This window comes from Callorhinus ursinus, unplaced genomic scaffold, assembly GCF_003265705.2.
Source record: "Callorhinus ursinus isolate GAN/ISIS: 27379988/994484 unplaced genomic scaffold, GSC_fseal_2.0 scaffold3, whole genome shotgun sequence".
Classification (NCBI taxonomy): domain Eukaryota; kingdom Metazoa; phylum Chordata; class Mammalia; order Carnivora; family Otariidae; genus Callorhinus; species Callorhinus ursinus.
The window spans coordinates 80506231-80524941 of NW_027397065.1; the positions used below are offsets into that span (position 1 = coordinate 80506231).

General features: G+C 39.4%; 1 protein-coding gene across 2 annotated transcripts in view; it reads right to left on the reverse strand.

The window, feature by feature from the left end:
* FBXL7 (F-box and leucine rich repeat protein 7) overlaps positions 1-18711 on the reverse strand; it is a 388316-nt gene that overhangs the window by 26842 nt on the left and 342763 nt on the right. The window lies entirely within an intron of this gene.

The following is an 18711-nucleotide window of genomic DNA, read 5'->3' on the forward strand; positions in this document are numbered from 1 at the left end:
CTCTTCTATAGAATATTCCATAAAAATGTCTATTCATGTTTCTTTCAAAATTGAGAACTAAAATCATGTTTATAAAAAAAGGTCAAATGTCTGAATAAATTCTGGATTCTACTACCCCTCCCTATTTTTGCATGAAAGAAGGATTGTTGCTACTAAGGGTCTGTTTTCATGTGTGTACTGAGGCCAGAAGCCATAAAAAGATAAAAGCATCCCAACCAAGAAGCTGTCAATCTTCCTGGAGGGAAGTGTGCCAGAGTCTCGAAGGATGAGAACATTAATCAGATTTCATGGTGTTTACACCTAACCCCCCTCCTCTCAACTCCTGTATTTAATCTGCACCTAGTGGCACAGTACTGGAAAGGGGGCATAGTGGGTCATTGGGATTGGAGAACGACCTCCAGGTAGGCATTTTCTTCAGAATCCTTTAATTAAAGAGAGACATTTCTTAAGAAATCTTTGCTTTTCTAGATAGGTCTCACTTTCCACTCTTTTATTCCTGAAATGTTAGGCATTTCATAGGAGTTTAATACATCTTTTGAAATGGCCTCTACTCCTCGATGTATTTACTTAGCTGCCTGACCTTCAACCTGCTCTATTTTTGCAGGTATCTCCCAGTGATCATCAAAGTGGTGATTGCTGGGTCTTTCTTTCTCAGCACCTTTGCTTTTGACCCTAGACATTTGGTCAACAGGTCACTAGTCAATCCTGCAGAGCTTGCTCTCCTCTGAGCTAGACCTACTACCTGAAACCTTCATTGCTAATGTTATTCCCACTTTGTAGAGAGACTATATCCCATGCTCACCTGGAGACCAGAGGGGCAAGAGGCTGAAGTCACCCCGAAGCACTGACAATGATGGTTGGTGTCGGATTCCTGAGCACAGCTTTGTGAGACTTCTCTTAGTTGAGGGGATTTGGTAAAGGAACAGCACAGAATTGTTGCCTACCTGAACTGTGCCAAGCCAACCTGAAATGTATGGGGGGGGACCCTAAAAAAGAAGCTAGCAAAATCTCTTCTAAAAAGTAAGCTCTCCAATCAAACATGGGCAAACTGTAAATACCACTATCACTAATTACGCCATATTTGGGGATTACAGAGCAGATTAAATATCTCCCATGTGGAAAGCTAGGTTGGACCAACTTCCAGAAGTCATCTGGACACTTTTTTTCTTTAAATCAAAGCCCTGAATTTTTCCTTGTATATTTTTCAATTGTCTTCAGTCAACATAATGGCAGCAAATGGCAAAAATGTGCTGGCTCAAAACATTAGACCACTTAGATAATAATAGTTGTGTAAACATAGATGCAACGTTGGGCATTTTGTGCTATGAGGACATTAAGAGCTCTGGGACTTTGCATGTTAGGGCATCTGTGCCTTCTAAGGAAAACAAACTGATAAGCCCCCAGCTTTAAACATCCTGTTCCATCTCAAATATTAAACATATGCTGTAAGGAGAAAGAAAGCACAGCCTTGTGGAAGCAAGAGAACCAATGTAAAAGTGTCACTGAGCCCTCTACAGGCACAGAGAGAAGGCTAGGAGCGACAAGATGAGAGGCAGCTGCATGGGACTTCCCCATGTGGTAAACTGGATGAAAATGGAGAAGCAGGGTCACTGGAATGGAGTGATTTGGGCTCCTAATTCAATGCAGTTTTTTGGTCATCCTGTAATCATTTCACCTTTGATCATCCACAAAAAACAAGTTGGAAGGATGCAGTACAATTCTCTATGTACCTGCTTTCCAAAATGAATATTAATCTGAAAAAATAAACCTGTGGAATATAGAACAAGGCATGGCAATCACTCCCAGCTTAAAAGTCATTAAGAATGCAAAACCAATCATTTACACTCATGGCGGAGTATTTAGTGCATTGTGCTGGGTATGATTCAAACATCCTTCTAGAAGTGGCAGAATGGTCTGGACCTTGGTTCTACTCAAAAAGAGTAATGCATTGTGTGAAATTTAGTGATAGGACCAAATTCTGGCTTTATTGGTTTCTTGCCTGTTGTAATGTTCTGTAGTTCACTTAGGAAAAATCTTGTGGGGAAATCAATTATTTCAAATAATAATATTTGAATAAATTGAAAAATATCTCAAATAATAATATCAATTATTAATTTTAAAAATATAATAAGAGAGGGAATAGTAGGTGCTGCCAGCATTCATCATGCAGTGAACTGTGGTGTTGGGAGTATATGGTTTTTAGAAACTCGAGCAGTCGCTGAGGAGTCCGCATTTCTGGAGTGGCAATTAAAGAATCTATTTCTGATTTCTATGGTTTTTCTACATACATCTTTGAAGTTAAGTAGGTTTCTATTTTACACTCTGGAAGAATTTGGGTTTCAATAAGAATCCAGAGTACTCTATCTTCTAGAGATTTTTAATTTCAATTAAGCCCTAATTGTGAAGTAAAATTGTTCTAAAGAAAACTGGAAATCTACTAATTAAGCCAATAGGTGCAAACGCTGATAAATATTATTAGAAGTTATAGTAACAATGATTTTCTCCTTCCTTGAACCAAATTAATTACACTTCAGTTAACAGTGATTCAATTTCTACAATCATAGGCTTTGGTTTAGTTGATTCACTTGTTATTTGATTAGAAGTACGTATGGTGTACTCTGATGCTTGCTCATAAAATTCTAGAGTTTATACATTTGATTTCTTTTCATATGTTGCTTTGACTCCAGTGGAGAATCCACAATAATAAGTTTGCTGGGAATTATAAAGTATATCATTTAGCAGGTAAACAAAAATCCTAAGGAAGTAATCATCTTGCTTAATATCTCTACCTATCACTCTTTCACCATGGCTGGTTTTGCTGGTACACCATGAATGGACCCTATAGACCCGAACATCAAAAATATTATATTTTTCCTCTTTGTAATTCTTCAGTACAAATCTAAATATGGTGGTGCAGAGCCAGCTATATGAGAAAGGACTATGCTTACAGTTTAGGAATATGGTGAGGATGACTTCCCTTATCTGTCCCCAATAATGGATTTTTGTCTTTAGAGATACCCTCCTGTGATTCAGTTTAAGTGATGATAACTCTAGGGACAGGTGAATGCAAAGTACTAACAATCGTTTATTTCTTATGAGAAGAAATTGATTATATTCTTTTGAGCATAGACTACATGAGGTTACCCCAAGCAGAATCACTCCCACACAGTTCTCCTAATGGCCAATTAATCCTTCCAGCCCCAACAGAAATTTGCTCTTGAGTGCACATACCATATTTTCATTTTCTCTAATCCTCAGCACCAGGGGAAAACTTCTACATGAAAGATCCTGAAGAAATTCTTGGTGAAATGAATTTCTTAGGTATGTATCTTTAACATTAAAAATTAGTTTCTTATCTTTGATCATTATTATCAACATTCTTATTAAAAGCTCCATCCCTTACCAATTCCATTTTAGGAAGATTTTTATAGGCTCTTCCTCCTCCCTCCCTCCCTCCTTTCCTTCCTCTTCTTTCTTGTTCAGGTTTCTCTTTCAGGTCTCTGAATAGCTCTTAATTGGGCCACATTGCATGGCATTACCCTTCCAAGCTGGTCTAATACTACATATTGATATAGCTGCTTCCTATGTCTTAAGAGTTGCTGGAGAAAAACCAGGGTTTTGTATGTTTTTGGTTTCTTGAATTATTTTCTCAAGTCATTCAAGACGAAAATTTTAAGCTTATAAAAAGTGGCTTTTTCAAATCCTTTTATCTCAATGACAACTCCTTCACTGTGTAACTACTGATCTTACATGGCATCATCTCCTTCTGCAGAGCCATTGAAACAGAACAGTATTTCAGAATATTTAAAGAGTTAAAAAAACTGTAATGATGGATAGCTTGTGTGTATGTGTATATATTACATGATCTTTATATATCTTACATTTATATATAAACATATATACATATATACTTAAGAAATATGGATATTCTTAGCTTTGAAAACTCTATGAATTATTCAGTCCTCTTCAAAAAGAAAGGCCAAAAAAAACACAATCCCTGTAAGAAACAGGAATAGCTGGCCAAAAAATAAATACCTGGCAGGAGATGAGCAGGTGCAATAAAGTGACTTCCCAGCCTAAAGGGAAAGTAAATGGGGAAAATGGCACTGTAAATGCATGTGATATTAACCAGGTTCCTAACACAGCTCTGAGCTGCAGCTCTGCAGCAGGTATAATGGATTGGCTGAGCTAAGAAAACACTGAGTTTTAGCCATGTGTCTATGGAAACTATTTCAGGTGGAAAGCTCTATCCCGACACATATTTTTAGCTTGAGGCTAAAATCTAAATTTTACCATTAAGACATTTTCCACTATCTATGCCCAAGGACAATTTTGGTGGGATCAATGAACAAATGTCCTTTGAGAATGATGAGTGCTCATGTCAAACTGCTCATTTCTCTCTTTTTGTGCTGCCTGATATGTCAGATCTCTCTCTTTCTCCTTCTGTCTCTCACACACATAAACATTATGTGTCTATCAATCAATCTAGCTGTTGGCTGGCACTGCTCCATCACCTGAAATCTCTTCTGGGTCTACAGTTTACTGTTGCTTATTACCTCTCCTTCGTGTTTTCAAGTAAGTCAACAGAATTTCCCATGTGGCTGGGGAGAAAGAGGCTGCTTCACCAGAAATGGGTAGCTGATAGTTGTTATCTGGAAAAATGTTCTAGCTTGTGAAGTTCCTGGCTGGGGTTGGATTCACTACGTGAGTGTCTTTCCTCCGCATATGGGTAGAATCCTGGTTTCTCCTACTTTAGTTGTGATAACTGTTTGGAACAAGGCTAATGAGAGATCTTTATAGTCATGAGTTTGGAAAACACTTATATGGGGGGAGGCCTATGGGGGTGCAAAACTCTGTCTAGATATCTTTTTCATGTTTATTTTTGCCCCACATCTTCTAAGTGTGTTATCTTAGCACACTGGCTCTGCAGTGTGTCTCCTTTTTACTATTGGCACAAGTCACAGTGACATGATGGAAGATGGTTAATGATCGTGAAAATCCCCCAATGGATTTCACACATTTTATCTTTTCAAACTCTAATCCATTCTGGTTGGATCAATGTTTGTTCGTTTGTTTGTCTTTGTTGAAAGGGTCACAATTCTTGCATCCCTGGAGTGAAACTGCCCATTACTCTCCTCCAGTTACTGTTAAGTGTTCCCTGCGCACTGAGCCATCGATGGTTGAGAAGATGAAGTAGAACGTGAGGACAGGCTTTACACATCATCCCCAAGTCTGACCACAAACTAGAGCTGTGTGCGCTTGGTGGATACTCTGACATCTGGATCAATCTTAAACCATACCTGTTGTCCACCCAATCCCTAACTCAACATCTGGCACTGCCATCCCTATTGCCTGCTGAATTCAGAACCAGCTTCTTGCCTATTCACCAAAGGCTGGCCTTCTTGGGGCTTTGACACATTTTTTCCAACTTCTGCTAGGACTTCCCTTGTGGCCTAACCTCTAGAAATTAGACTATCCACTATTTCCTGGAGCATGATCTAAATTGAAGTCTCTCTTTTAGAAGTGTTGAGTTTGAGAAGTATGAACAATCAATCACGGAACACTACACCAAAAACTAATGATGTACTGTATGGTGACTAACATAACATAATAAAAATAAGTAAATAAATTAAAGTCTCCCCCACCCAAACTGTCCCTTCTTCCATCTTGTGAAATTATGTTGTTGTTGTTTTTAAATCTTTTTAGGGCTGACTCAAGTACTTTCTTCTTCCTGAGATTCCAGGCGTCCATCAACCTATGACATCTGCCTCCTTGAAATCACCACAGCCTGTTCTGTCTTAAATGGTATCTCACACTTAAGAGATATTCAATAAGTATCTGCCAAATAAATAAATGGGATGAGTAAAGGCTTTAGATTTAGCTTCTTGAAGTCTTTCTTTTTGTATCCTGCAGCAGCAAGCGGAGTGATTGCATAGAAGACTCTAATATATATATATTTGTTGAAATTAGAAGACCCTGCAAAATATGTGTTGAATTAGGAAAAATTGCATTTGCCCATGACAGTTTATAAAGCATTTTTATTATCTTTTTTTCAAACTTAATGCATTAAAGTAAATAAGTTAGCTCCCCCATTTTAGATTGAGTTCCTAAGGCACACAGAGGAACAATAAACAGTAGCCTTGCGATAGGACTGCTGGTCTTCTGGTGAATGTCAACAACAACAGATGCTTAAGTAAGCTGTCCAGGTAATCTCCATTTCAAAGGGTTAGAGGAGGAAAGAACTGGCAGGAGTTATTCTCATTAGCCTGTGATGCAGGCACATCAGCTGGAGAATTAGGAGCACAGTGTGTTCTGGATCTGCCAGAGCTAGGACTTACTGTTTGGCTCTAAGGCCATTATCTTCACACCAGGTGAGATCCTCTCATCTCCTGAACTGTGAGATGGGTAACTTTAGACGCTATTTTGACCATCCCAGGCTCTCAGAACGTACTGGTGGTTTACCCACCACATCTGGAGTAGGGCTCTGAAGTGAGGTATAGGTGACAGGCCAGCAGTTTTGGCATCATGTGCCCTCCCCTACCTGAGCTCTCACCTTTGTGATCGAAACATCTAAGGTCAAAGTACAGACTCCATTATTAAAGGGTGGTTGACACAGCTGACCTTGAGTTCAGTGCCCTAAATCCCAACTTTACAATTAGCCTTGGGCTTAAAAATATGAAAAAAAAAAATGTCCTAAGTATCAGAATTAGATGATCATTCCTATAGACAATGGAATTTAAAGAACTGGAGATGTCTATGTTTTAATGTTTGCAAATAAAACATCCACTAAAATGCAATGTATCCAGCTTATAGCATCTTCTTTAATTATTACAATTAAATTTCACATTTCTTTTTCCTGGAAAACTCTTAAGGATTTTCAATGATTTTTTTTTTTAAGGCTTTTTGTAAGAGTTTCAATTATACCCGAATCCATATGTTCTATGCTAAGCATGATACTGGTTTTCTTGTCTTCAAAATTAACTAGATCTTTTAAAAACCTTTTAAATAGCTTTACAGAATTCTAGTTATATAAGTAATACATGCTCCATGCTAAAAATTCAGAAGATACAGAATATCAGAAACAGTAAAGGTAGTATCTATAATCTTTTCACTTATAAGCAATATATTTAACCTTTTGATTTATATCTAAATATAGGTAGGAAGGTAGGCAAAATAGCAAGTAGAACAGATAGGACATACATATTTTGGAATGTTGATAGTTTTCAACTGCTTCTGAAACATTTTAAATGCTTTGATCTTCACAGTTTGGTAATTCATTTTATAGAAATAAATTGTTCAATACCTGACACATTATACAGTGAAATCCAAATTCTTATAACTTGCCATTAAACTGGTTATAAGGCATATTTTCTCTTCTGTGAAGTAACTTGCTATCACCTATTAAAAAAACGAATATCCATCCCATCTAATTCTAATACAAAAAAATACTTTAAAAACTTCATTGAAGCCTCTAACTGGGTCCTATGGTACAACTAGGATTGAGTTAAGGTATGGTTGTTGAGCAGAATCTAGATGTGCCCTTCTGTGAATCTACTTAATGAGAGTCAAAACTCTATTTCATGAATATGTGTCAAGAGATAACACACTCTATGCACACCTACTGAAATGTGGCAGAATCTTATCCTTGGAAGGAATCCTTTAGGTAACTCCTATAGGTTTTAGATAAAATCTCATCTAAATTATAAACAAAAAACACTACAGGAAATACACTTTTTTATGTAAAGACATGTCCCTATTATCAATCAATAGCCTCTCCACAGTTCTTGTGACATTCATAATGTCTGTCGTTGATATTTACTCTTTGTGCCCCCATCGGTGGGTGGTTAGGTAAGTCGCCTATTTCAATTCTCCTGGGAAGGAAAATGTTATCAGGCCTTATTTTTGTTATTAGAATGTTCTCTATCAGCTGTGTTACAACTGACCGAATATTCCAGAAGTCCACCCTGACACATCTGTTACAGTGCCTGGTATTAGCGAACTCTGTCAGCCTGCGGCCAAACACCCAGCTTTTCCAAATGTTGATATACTTTTTCTACAGCCCCGTCTCATGGACTGGACTCTCGCCCAATAGGCGAATTTGATCATGCCTCCATATGGCTGTTGACCAAGTGTGTGCGTTGAGCTTGAGTTTGGTAAGTAGAGTGGAAATAAATAATTTATTCCATAGCACTATGGTGCTTAAATACAATTTCTAATATAAAACATTTGACCTAAATTATTTTTGTTATGATTGGATAATTCCATTTTAACCCATTGACTAATTTTGGCCTAATGGTGCATTAGAAGTATTAAAATGCATGCCCAATATCATTGTTCAGATGGACCCTGTAGACAAAGGCACAGAAAGGATTAGAAGAAATTCACTAAATTCAGGCCATGCTTTTATGCAGTAGGTTAAACAGGTACTGTGCTCATTGTAATCTTCTTTTGCATGTATACTAATTGCCCTATTCAAATTATTGTTCAAATGATGAGTTCTGTGACCCCACTGGTCCTCACTTTGTGTGCATAAACTCAGTACTGATTTATAATATCCCAAAGTATAATGCTCAGTTCTGCTTCCTACAATGGATACAAATTTAACTTTGACCATCTCTTTTTTTCATAATTTCAAAGCATTATTTGAAAGAGATGTTCAAAGACAGTCTGTCAAGTGTTACATAATAAACAATATCTGTCCGTGTCTTATATCCCTGGCTAATGGGGGTACTGTGGTTAGTGCGGGAGCACTGACTTGGGGTCAGATGAACGGATTTCCATGCTGCATCTCCCCAGCTGAAAGACTTTGCACAAATCACCTTTCACCCTCTAAACTTTGATTCTTAATCTGAAAAATGGGGAAGACAGTATCTGCCTCACCGCATGTTATGAAAATGAAATGGAAAACAAGTAAGCACTGTTCAAATCCTTAGTGAAGAGTCTGGCACATAACAAGTGCTCATAAAATTCCCTCCCTCTTGTCCTTGAGCTAGAGAACTCCCTGAATTCATGCTCTGCACATAGTAGCTACTTAATAAATGTCCACGAAATGGACAAAAGTGTCACGAAAGGTGTTCCTATGTAATAAGGTGACAAACCCAAAGAAGCGCAAAACTGGTTCCTCACCACTTCTCCTAAGTCCTGCTGCTTCCGCTGTATTTCAGACTACCACAATATCTTCCATCTGAACTTACGCTCTAAGTTCTGGGTGACTGCAGTCATTTCCATCCTAGCCCCTTACCTCTGTTTTCCACACAGTAGCCATGGACTCCCCTGCTTCAAGCGCTCCCCCAGCATCTTTACCTCACCTTACTGAAGATGAGAGCCAAAGCTCTGTAGACTCTGCACGGTCCCACATCCGCAACCCACTTGCCTCACTGACCCGGATTCCTACAGGGCTTCCCTTTACCCCCTGAGCTCCAGTCCTGCAGACTCCCTTGCTGTTCCTAGAATGTGCCAAGCACAGCCCTCCTTAAGAAACTTCCTGCTAGTTGGAGTGTGTCCTCAGCACGTGGGCTGGCTCACTCCATTTGTCCCTTTTTCTCTGATGTTCTCTCTGTGCCCTGCTCGCAGGCTGACTTCTATGAATTGCTTCTCCCAGGCTCCCTTGTCCTGTGGCCTCCAGCCAGGAAACACTGGCAAGAGGCAGGAGAGTGGGAGGAGGCAGGGAGAGTTGATCTGTAACCTGCTGCTCTTCCTCCCTGTTGCAGGGAGGAAGACCTCCCTTCAGATCACCACTCCCTTCAGGACTACGGGAAGTAATGGCGCCCCACTACAGCCGGTCCCCAGGTGCTCACCAGCCCTGCCCCTTAGTCCTATTATATTTGTGTAAATAATACCCTTATTCAACTCCGTTCACTTACTCCTTGCGCCACCCGTCCCTGCTCATAGGTCACCTCCTGAGGGAAACCTCCATTTTGTTTCTTGAAGACAAAAGTCCTCTCACTTCTTGATCACACTTTATCTACCTCCATAGCACTTACCACCACCTGACACATAATACATAAATTTATTTCTTAAATTGTGGGCCTCCCTCTAGATTGTAAGCTCAAAGGAGTTTGTCTTTCTTTTGCTTCCTGATGTGTTTCCAGCTCTTAGAACAGAGTCTAGCTTACCCAGAAGAGTTGCTTAATAAATGGATGCTAAGGCCTAGAAAATGATATTTAGGATTTCTCTTTCTTTCCAAGATTTTAAATGTTAGAGGCAGTGACTTAGTATCAACAGAAACTACTCTGATTGGGGCAGAGAAGAATGTCAGGGGAAGATGGAATATAAAATCACTGGAAATCTACTGTCCTTAATACAATACAGTAATAATACAAGTCACAGGACCTCTCCGACCTGAGTAGGAACTTGAAGATACTTAAAGAGTCTACTTTTCTGACATATCTAAATGCGTATGGTGGAATTAGGAAGTGATGGATTAGGCAGTGCCATTGGAGGTCTTTTTAAAAACTGTTTCAATTCTGTCGAAGTATCCTAATGTTAATAGGTCATAGCAAGAATAGTGGAAGGAAAAGGAGAAATTATGCAGAGAGAATGCTAAAAATAATATGGCTATAATTCCGCTTAAGTTCCCCCTGCACAGATGATAAATTTTAGCATTTCTTGGATCCTTCTAATTGTGTAGATTTTTTCAAATATATCACTATTCCAGTAATGCTATTTTTGAAACTATTGTCACCAAATTTATTATGAGAAAATAGTTAATAAACTCTTGATCTCCTTCTGAATTTGTTTACAGTATGCAGAGTTTACATATTGAAAGATAAGGCTAATAAGCCAACATTCTTGTTGGAGTTTCACGTCGAATGCCATTTTCAGATCATCTTTAGAAGATACTGAAGTTGAGTTATGTCACTGTTCAGCTCTTTACTTAAAAACAGAGAATGAAGCCTAATATTCCCAAGAATTTTTGTCCATTACAAAGTCAGCACTATGAGAAATCTACCTCCAGTTAGGAATGGCCCACCTTCCTTCCACCACACTTCCTAAATTGACCGGGGTTACTGTACCTGCTTGAATTTTTTGTTTCTTTGTTTATGGTTTGATTTTTCAAACCTTAGCCCGGGTTTCTATTTTGAAGTAGCTGCTGAATAACTGTATGTTTGTGGAAGGAAAGAATAAATGGGCCCTAGAGATAGTAATGATCAAACACAGAGCTACGCACCTGCAGACACTCACATGTGCTGTTTAGTGAACCAATTCTCAGACTTCGCTGTACGTTGAAATTACCTGGAGAGTTTTAAAACAACACTGATCCTGGATCTTACCTCCTGAGATTATGATTTAATTGGAAGGGTGTGTATTCTAAATACTGAAGGTTTTCGAAACTCCCATCTGTTCTAAAATGGGGGAGAGTGGGAAAACCGCTGATTTAGGGAACCTGAACATCACTGGCATACCTTGAATGCAGGTATCAGCTGATTCTAGCCATCCACAGCTTCTGTTGCTTTAGTTCTAAGAATATCACTGATGCTCTTGCATTCCCTCACTTTGGTTTATTACGAAAAAAATCTCTGTGGCTCAAAGATTTTCTGAGAAACATGAGCCTTTGCATTTCAGTGAGGAAGATGATTAGAAGTCATGTGCAAGCCTCCTGATAAATCACACAAGGAGAATCTTAGATCTAAATCCCTGGTATGGCTGTTTGGGGGTACATCAAGAAGGATGGACTCACTGAAGAGAAGAATAAACTCTCAGCACGTTAATCTTCAGCCACTGAAACACAAAAAGGAGTGTTTGCGTTGGCTTGTAGCCAGCTGTTGGGAAATGTCATAGTGCTTTATAGCATTCATTGTCTCTGGGAGGCTATTAATGTCTCCTCCTGCCGCACCTTCTTTTTTCTGTTTGTCCCACTGGATTTTCCATGCCTGTCCACGATGTAGAGAGATGAGTCCAGGTAGTCTTACAGACATGAACAAAGAAGAAACTCTGACTGGGTAAGGCACTTTATTATTGCTTGAACTCTGCCTTAGGCTTTGGGACAATAAAGACTAATTTTTCCATTTTCTCATGACATGCAGAGATATTTGCCCATGAGTGACAGAGTAGGCCTGAAAGTAAGATGCAGAAGGTTATGTTACTTACCCTCATCTCCTATAAGATTTCTAAAAAAACTGACCAAGTGGTTCTCTTGAGAACTCAACAGTTTAAAAATGTCATCATACAAAGATTAAAATCATGGAGGGAAAAAACTCAGTGGCTTCTGGAAGGCATTTGTATTAGCATTTTAGGTGGAACTGGATAGGTGGATTACAATAACCAGTTCATCAGAATTTGGAGGGCAAAATTAATAGTTATTGATAAGGTCTTGGATGGTAATATAATGTAAATTAGTTACTATGAAAGCATGTCATGAAACCTCCTTAACTGGACTCTCAGATTGTCCAGCCAGGGTATTCTGGTTGAGGAGAAGAGTTCAGGGACATCTAGAGCTTGTGGTACCATTACGTCAGACCCAAGGAGGCTTAACTGGAGAGTCAGGTGTCCAGGTGCCCAGAAGAGCAGGTGGATACTGAGCAGAAGCACATGACAGCCTTTAGGGCACAAAGAATCCCAGAATAAGTTACCATTTTTTTTTTTTTAAAGATTGGTATTTCCTTCCTTCTCCACTGGAAAATCACATAGGTATTTAAAATAATTTCACAGGCACTAACACACAGTCCATCCTCTTGAGTTCCCCCAAAACAACCACATGTGATACTTTCTAATTCCCACAAAAAAGCTATTTTATACATGATGCTAAGTAGATTGCAAGAGTGACAACCATCTTGGCTGACAGAGTTCCTATCATAATAGATGTCTTTAGTAAGGGACTCATTGACTCGCTATGTTCAGGGTCACCCCCAAACAGAGCCTAGAAGTGCATATGGTCAATATTTGTTTCAGGATTTGGAGCCATTTCCAACAACACCTGTGCAAACGGTTGATGTTGTCATACTTTCTTAGACTTAAATCTCCATTTGGCAATTCTGACATATGTCCAAACACTGAAAATATTTTCATTTTTGATATATAGGGGAATCCAATTTGGGATTTAAATGTGAAGCCAAGAGGGATCATCCCTTCTTCTGTTTTCCCTTCCACATGTTGCTCTATTGTCCTCCCCCGCTCTCCTTCTCGGTGAGCACGCACGCTGCCATGACTTCCCCTTGAGAAATTCCCAGAGCCGGCTCTTTTGTGCCATCATAAACAGAAGGGGTGAGGCACTGGCTGGAAATGTAAACTTGGACCAAACTTCCAAAACACAACAGAACAATTGGTGGTCTTGTCGGGTCCAGTCCTTTAATTGGGCAAAACCAGAGTCCTGATGAGGCTGTGCTGTTTATAAGGCTCATCACCACATATAAACGATCTTTAAAAATTATGGAGACCCACATTTATAAATGCAGTGAGTCTTTGTTTAGAAAGAGCAATTTATCTGTCTCTTGAATTGTTAAGTTTTTTTCGTTTTCCTCTTTCCAGACCAAAGCAAAACAAAGCACGGTTTGGTCTTTTTTTTTTTTTTTTAATTGAAGGTGAGCCACAGCAAACTTGCTCAACGCAAAGAAATCTTCACGTAAATCATCTTGAGGAGAGTGTCATCATTAGATCAGCAAGGCTGCCTTGTTAACAACAGCTTTTGGAAAATGTGTGCTGTGAGCATAGGTGCACACGTGCACATGCACACACACGGGCAAACACACACGTAGCTTCCAAAGTTTTGTCAGACTTTATGAGAAAAGGATTTTCTCCTTGGCTGTGTGTACACTATTTGTACCCTGATAATTAAGGAAGTGTAAGATCCTTGGTTTATGGGGTGAAAAGCCCTATGGCAAGATGGTCATCCATAAACGAGCATAATGAAGGGGTAAAGCAGGGATAACTGACATTAGCCTCCATTTGAAGACAAAATATAACTGGGGAGATTTGCTAAGTAGTATCCACTAGGATTGCTCTTTGGAGAAAAAAAGAAAATAGCATAGTTTAGAGAAAGGAAATGCCTTTTGGAGACAACTAATTTAGGCTTCACCAACTTAAAAAAGTTCCTGTGCCCAGTTTTACTGCCATAGTGAGAAAGGAGCTAGGTAAACATGCAAGGCCACCCACCGGGACATGGGTCCTTTCCCCTGAATGTGTTCTCACTGTGAGGGTATGCATATGCACACATATGAGTGCATGTCTATGCACAGTCACAAATACACAGAGCTCAAAATCCTTTCTTCATCGTTCTTTCAACTGATTCGTAGAAAGAGAAACATGGACACAACATATCCAGCTGCCTTTAACACAGAACATTCTGGTTGTTTGCCTGAGTCGATTTCCCTCTCCCTTCTTCTCGATCTCCTTTCTTACACACATTTTAAACCAGAAACTGTCATATTTAAAAGTATGACCAATGATAACAAGGACTGTTAACTTGCCCAGTTCCGGCTATACACATGGTCATAGAAATTGAATTAGGTCCTAGAAAGATGATTTGTATATTTTTAACATTTTGGAGGAAAAATTTGAGAACTTAAATAGATCTTTGATCTTCCAACTTTCATTTTGCCACCATTAAAGTGGAAACCGATCACCGTGTGTGGTAGGTGCTTTCCGATCTGGGTGTCAATGATCTCACCTCCTTTTAGTTACCTACTCATGTAATCACTTCCTCTTGAGTGTAGACTAGACCTAGTTTTGTGCTTCTAGAAAATGAAATTTGGGAGAAGTGGTAAGATGCCCCTTCCAAGGTTAGATGACAAAGATGCTGACCTCCATCTTACCGCACTCTCTCACTTGCCTGCTCTAATGAAGAGGATGCCATGTGTGAGCTGGCCTATGGGGCAAGAGGATGAGGGAGACCTCTAGCTACTAGCTTGTGAAGAAGTGCATCCTCAGTCAGCCAATGGCAAGGAACTGATTCTTGCCAACAACCATGTGGGTGAGAATGGACTGGATCCTTCCCCAGTCGAGCCTCAAGATGACTGCCGCCCAGCTGTCTTGTGAGCGACGCAGTGCCACACGGCACAGCTAGGCTGGGCCGGATTCCTGACCCACAGATGTTCTGAGATAACAAAAGCTGTTGTTTTATGCCACTGTATCTTGGGGTAATTTGTTACACAGCAATCAGTGGCCAATTCACCATCATTCACTGGTAGACTGAATTTTTCTAAAAAGGTAAATGCATTTTTACACAATTTATTACAAGTTTCCATCCACTTTTTTTGTGGGGGGGGATGTTTTATTTTGAATTCCACTACCTTGCCCTTTCTAAAAGAATCTGTTAGATTCATGTAATTCAAATGGTGAAAGTGTCCCTAATGAAATAAGACTGTTTATACCAATGGAATTCCTGACTCAGAAAACTGTTCTTTCCACTAATATCTTGAATTCGATATTTTTAGCTATCTATATTGAATTAATTTGTGAGCAAATTGTGTTTTTCCCTTTTAGTCTACTTTTGTTTGTTCATTTCAACAACAAAATAATAATCAAGATAAATGCAATTAGTCGGACAAGTGATTACCCCTTTTTTTTTGTACAAAAATAATTCAATATGCATTTATTAGGCAGTTAACTATACTTGAGTCTACATTATACATTTTGGGGGATAGTTTGATATCTACCTATCTATCTATTTATTTAAAAGATTTTATTTATTTATTTGACAGAGAGAGAACAAGCATAAGCAGGGGGAGGGGCAGAGGGATTGGGAGAAGCAGGCTCCCCAACCCAGCAGGGAGCCAGACACAGGGTTCAATCCCAGGACCCTGGGATCCATGACCTGAGCCAAAGGTAGACGCTTCACAGAATGAGTCACCCAGGTGTCCCTATAGTTTGATATTTCTAAGTAGATTATCTTTAGTTGGAATAGTTTCTCAAAAATAGATAGGTGTTACGATGTTAATTAGTTTTAAGGCCCCAGCCACATACTCTTGTCCTCTGCCACCCTCTGAAAAATTGTTTCCAGATGTTCACTGAAGCTGAATGACCAAGTGGTAATTTGGCTAACTTTGATCTAGGACCTAAGGGAATATTCCCAAGACCACATCTTGGACTTGCTGCCAAATCTTCCCAATAAAAAGGATGGCTGTCTCACCACCTGTAAAGTGGTCAGTTTGTAATGCCCAATTTGAGGTTATAAGACCCATTTCTTACAACACTAAAAATTGTTATGCGTACAACTTGTGATGAGAAACCCATGTGTGGGAGAAACCTTGTTTGGTGAATAATAGCCTTTCTATACATGGGCTTAGAAACCACTGCGTATCTCATGATCTATTTTCAATAAGACTGAAGCAAATTGGTAGTATTTTCTCTTCTGGAAAACCCCCAAAACTAAACAAAAACAAATCAAACCTTAAAAGGGTCTTGTCTAGGATAAAGTGCTTGGGAATGTGCATTCTTCTGAATTCCCTGCCCTGTCATGATGCTCTCAGTCAGCATCTATGCCAAATTGCAATTATGCCAACACTGAAAATGTAGATTAAAAAATATCCTCCTGTTTCCCTTCTTACTACATATGTTTAAAGACCACACCCTAGCAAATGAATGATAAATATGAAAAGAATGGTTTTATTCACACTGAAGAATTTTTCAACTGTTGAGAGTTGGCCACCATCTTAAAAGACAAGATAATTCATGACAATGTGTCTGAGACTAAGAAAGCAAGCTAAGCCTTACTTCAATGATTTATTTTTTTAAATGACTGGACTGTCATAGCACTAAATCATTTAGTTTATAATACATATTTTGTTAAAAATATGCTACATTATTTTTCAATATGCGTTTCTGAAATTGGAGCTATATTAGGCTTCAAAAAAAAAAAAATCACCTTGCCTGGTGATCCCACACTTGTGCTTTTTCTGCTCCGCAAACTTAATAGTCTCACCTCCGCTTAGCCTTAGGGTTTTGATCAAGGAGAAAGAACTAGTTCTGTGACCAAAAGAAAAGGTTTTCTTCCAAAGGGGAATAGATGGAGAAGAGATTGTGTTTACTGCTTTTAAAGGCCATTTGACTTCACAAGATTCACTGCCCATATCCCCTACCTCGAAGCATTGATGTATTTCTGGATCTGAATAGTGACTTCTGTCACAACTGAAATGCGAGTTTTGTAGAAATCTTGGCTATTTCTGAACAATGGGGGAGACGTTTTGAATCCTCATCATCAAGAGCAGACATTTCCTGCCTCGGGTGACCACACCTCAGAGAAGTCCCACACCAGCGTGGATTGGGTCCCATAAGAGTGCCTTATGTGATTTCTGGCCCCGACCCCTCAGGCACTGATATACTTGTCTCTGGTGGGTCACTGAGACCAGAGTGTTAGATGATCCATAGTGAACACTTCGGTCGTCGTTTTTTTGAGAGCGTATGCTCGGTAGTTGCACTTTCACTATGAGACAGATAAGAGAATTTGAGTCTCTAAGAAGATTTACTCATAGTTGACAGAGAGAATTCTATGATCTCTCCAGAAAAGTAAAAGGCTTAAAAAATGAACTAGCTCAAATCTGGAAACAAGTCCAGCAAAACAATTAAATCATCTATCTTGTGAACCGTTGTTTTTTTAAGAATGGCTTTTGGCTTACTCAGAAAAATAGTGCATCTGGCTAAAGAATCTGTGTTTTAAAGACAGCTTTTGACAGTGATTGAGTAATACTATTAAGTTTCCTCCTGGTTGCCCTATGCAGGGGGGGTCCGTGCAAGAAGGTGGTGTGATTTGGTGGATAAGAGTGAAATTTCTGGAAATGGACAGCTTGGGAAAGTTACTTATCTCTCTGTTGATTAGTTTTCTCTTCTGTAAAATGGGAATAGAAATAGTACCAGTTTCATGGGGTAGTATACAATAGACAAAGGCAGAAGGATTATGGTAAGTACCCAGTTACATTATTTTTTATTATCCAATGAAAATATAAAACTTCCCTTGGCCTCCATGTTTCAGAATTTATTTTACTCTGCACATATTACAAACCAAAGCAATTATATGGTAAGGAGTAGTGCTTCTCAAACTCCCTGTTGTTAAATGCCAGTTTTTTGTTTGTTTGTTTGTTTGTTTCCAATCCATTACAGACCAGTACTTTAACAAAACTAATACAAGTGAATTACTAGGAAAATGAAATAAAAATGGGATAAAGGTATACAAGACCCAAGCCTAAACTGCTGGATAAAATGTTTCTGAAAGCTTCTTCTCAATGTTCATACTTGTCTCTTTGTCATCTGGTCACATGGTTCACAGATGGGCACCTGTCCGCAGACCCCACCTGGAGCGACACTGGGTTTTCCTCAGGACTGTGGAGAACATTCTCTAGTGCTGGGGAACTGTGCCACTCCTTGAGGTGGCACTCCTCCCTAACTGCAGGCACTGAAAACACTAGGGCCAGCCCTTGGCCTTGGCTCAACCATCAGGTACAGACTTGGAATGACGCTAGATAGGAGAAGCGGAGAGGCAGAGTCCATTCCAGTGAACAGTAGAGATAGCAAGAGGAGCATTTCCAAAAGCACTAACAGCCACGACAGCCGCAATTCTAGAAGGAGCCTGGGTGGCGTCTGTGGGTGCGGTTCCTCACCAGACCAGTATCTGGCCACAGCTGTGGTCCACTGTCCTTGGTGGGGAGCTTCTGGCTTCGGTTTCTGATTTTCCTGGAGAGTCAGGGATCTACTTAACATTCTTTCGACCAGTTCCGTCTGCTTAACTTAGCCGGTAGATTTGTGTTGCTCGAAACTAAGAACCCTGGGTAGGTAATTGAC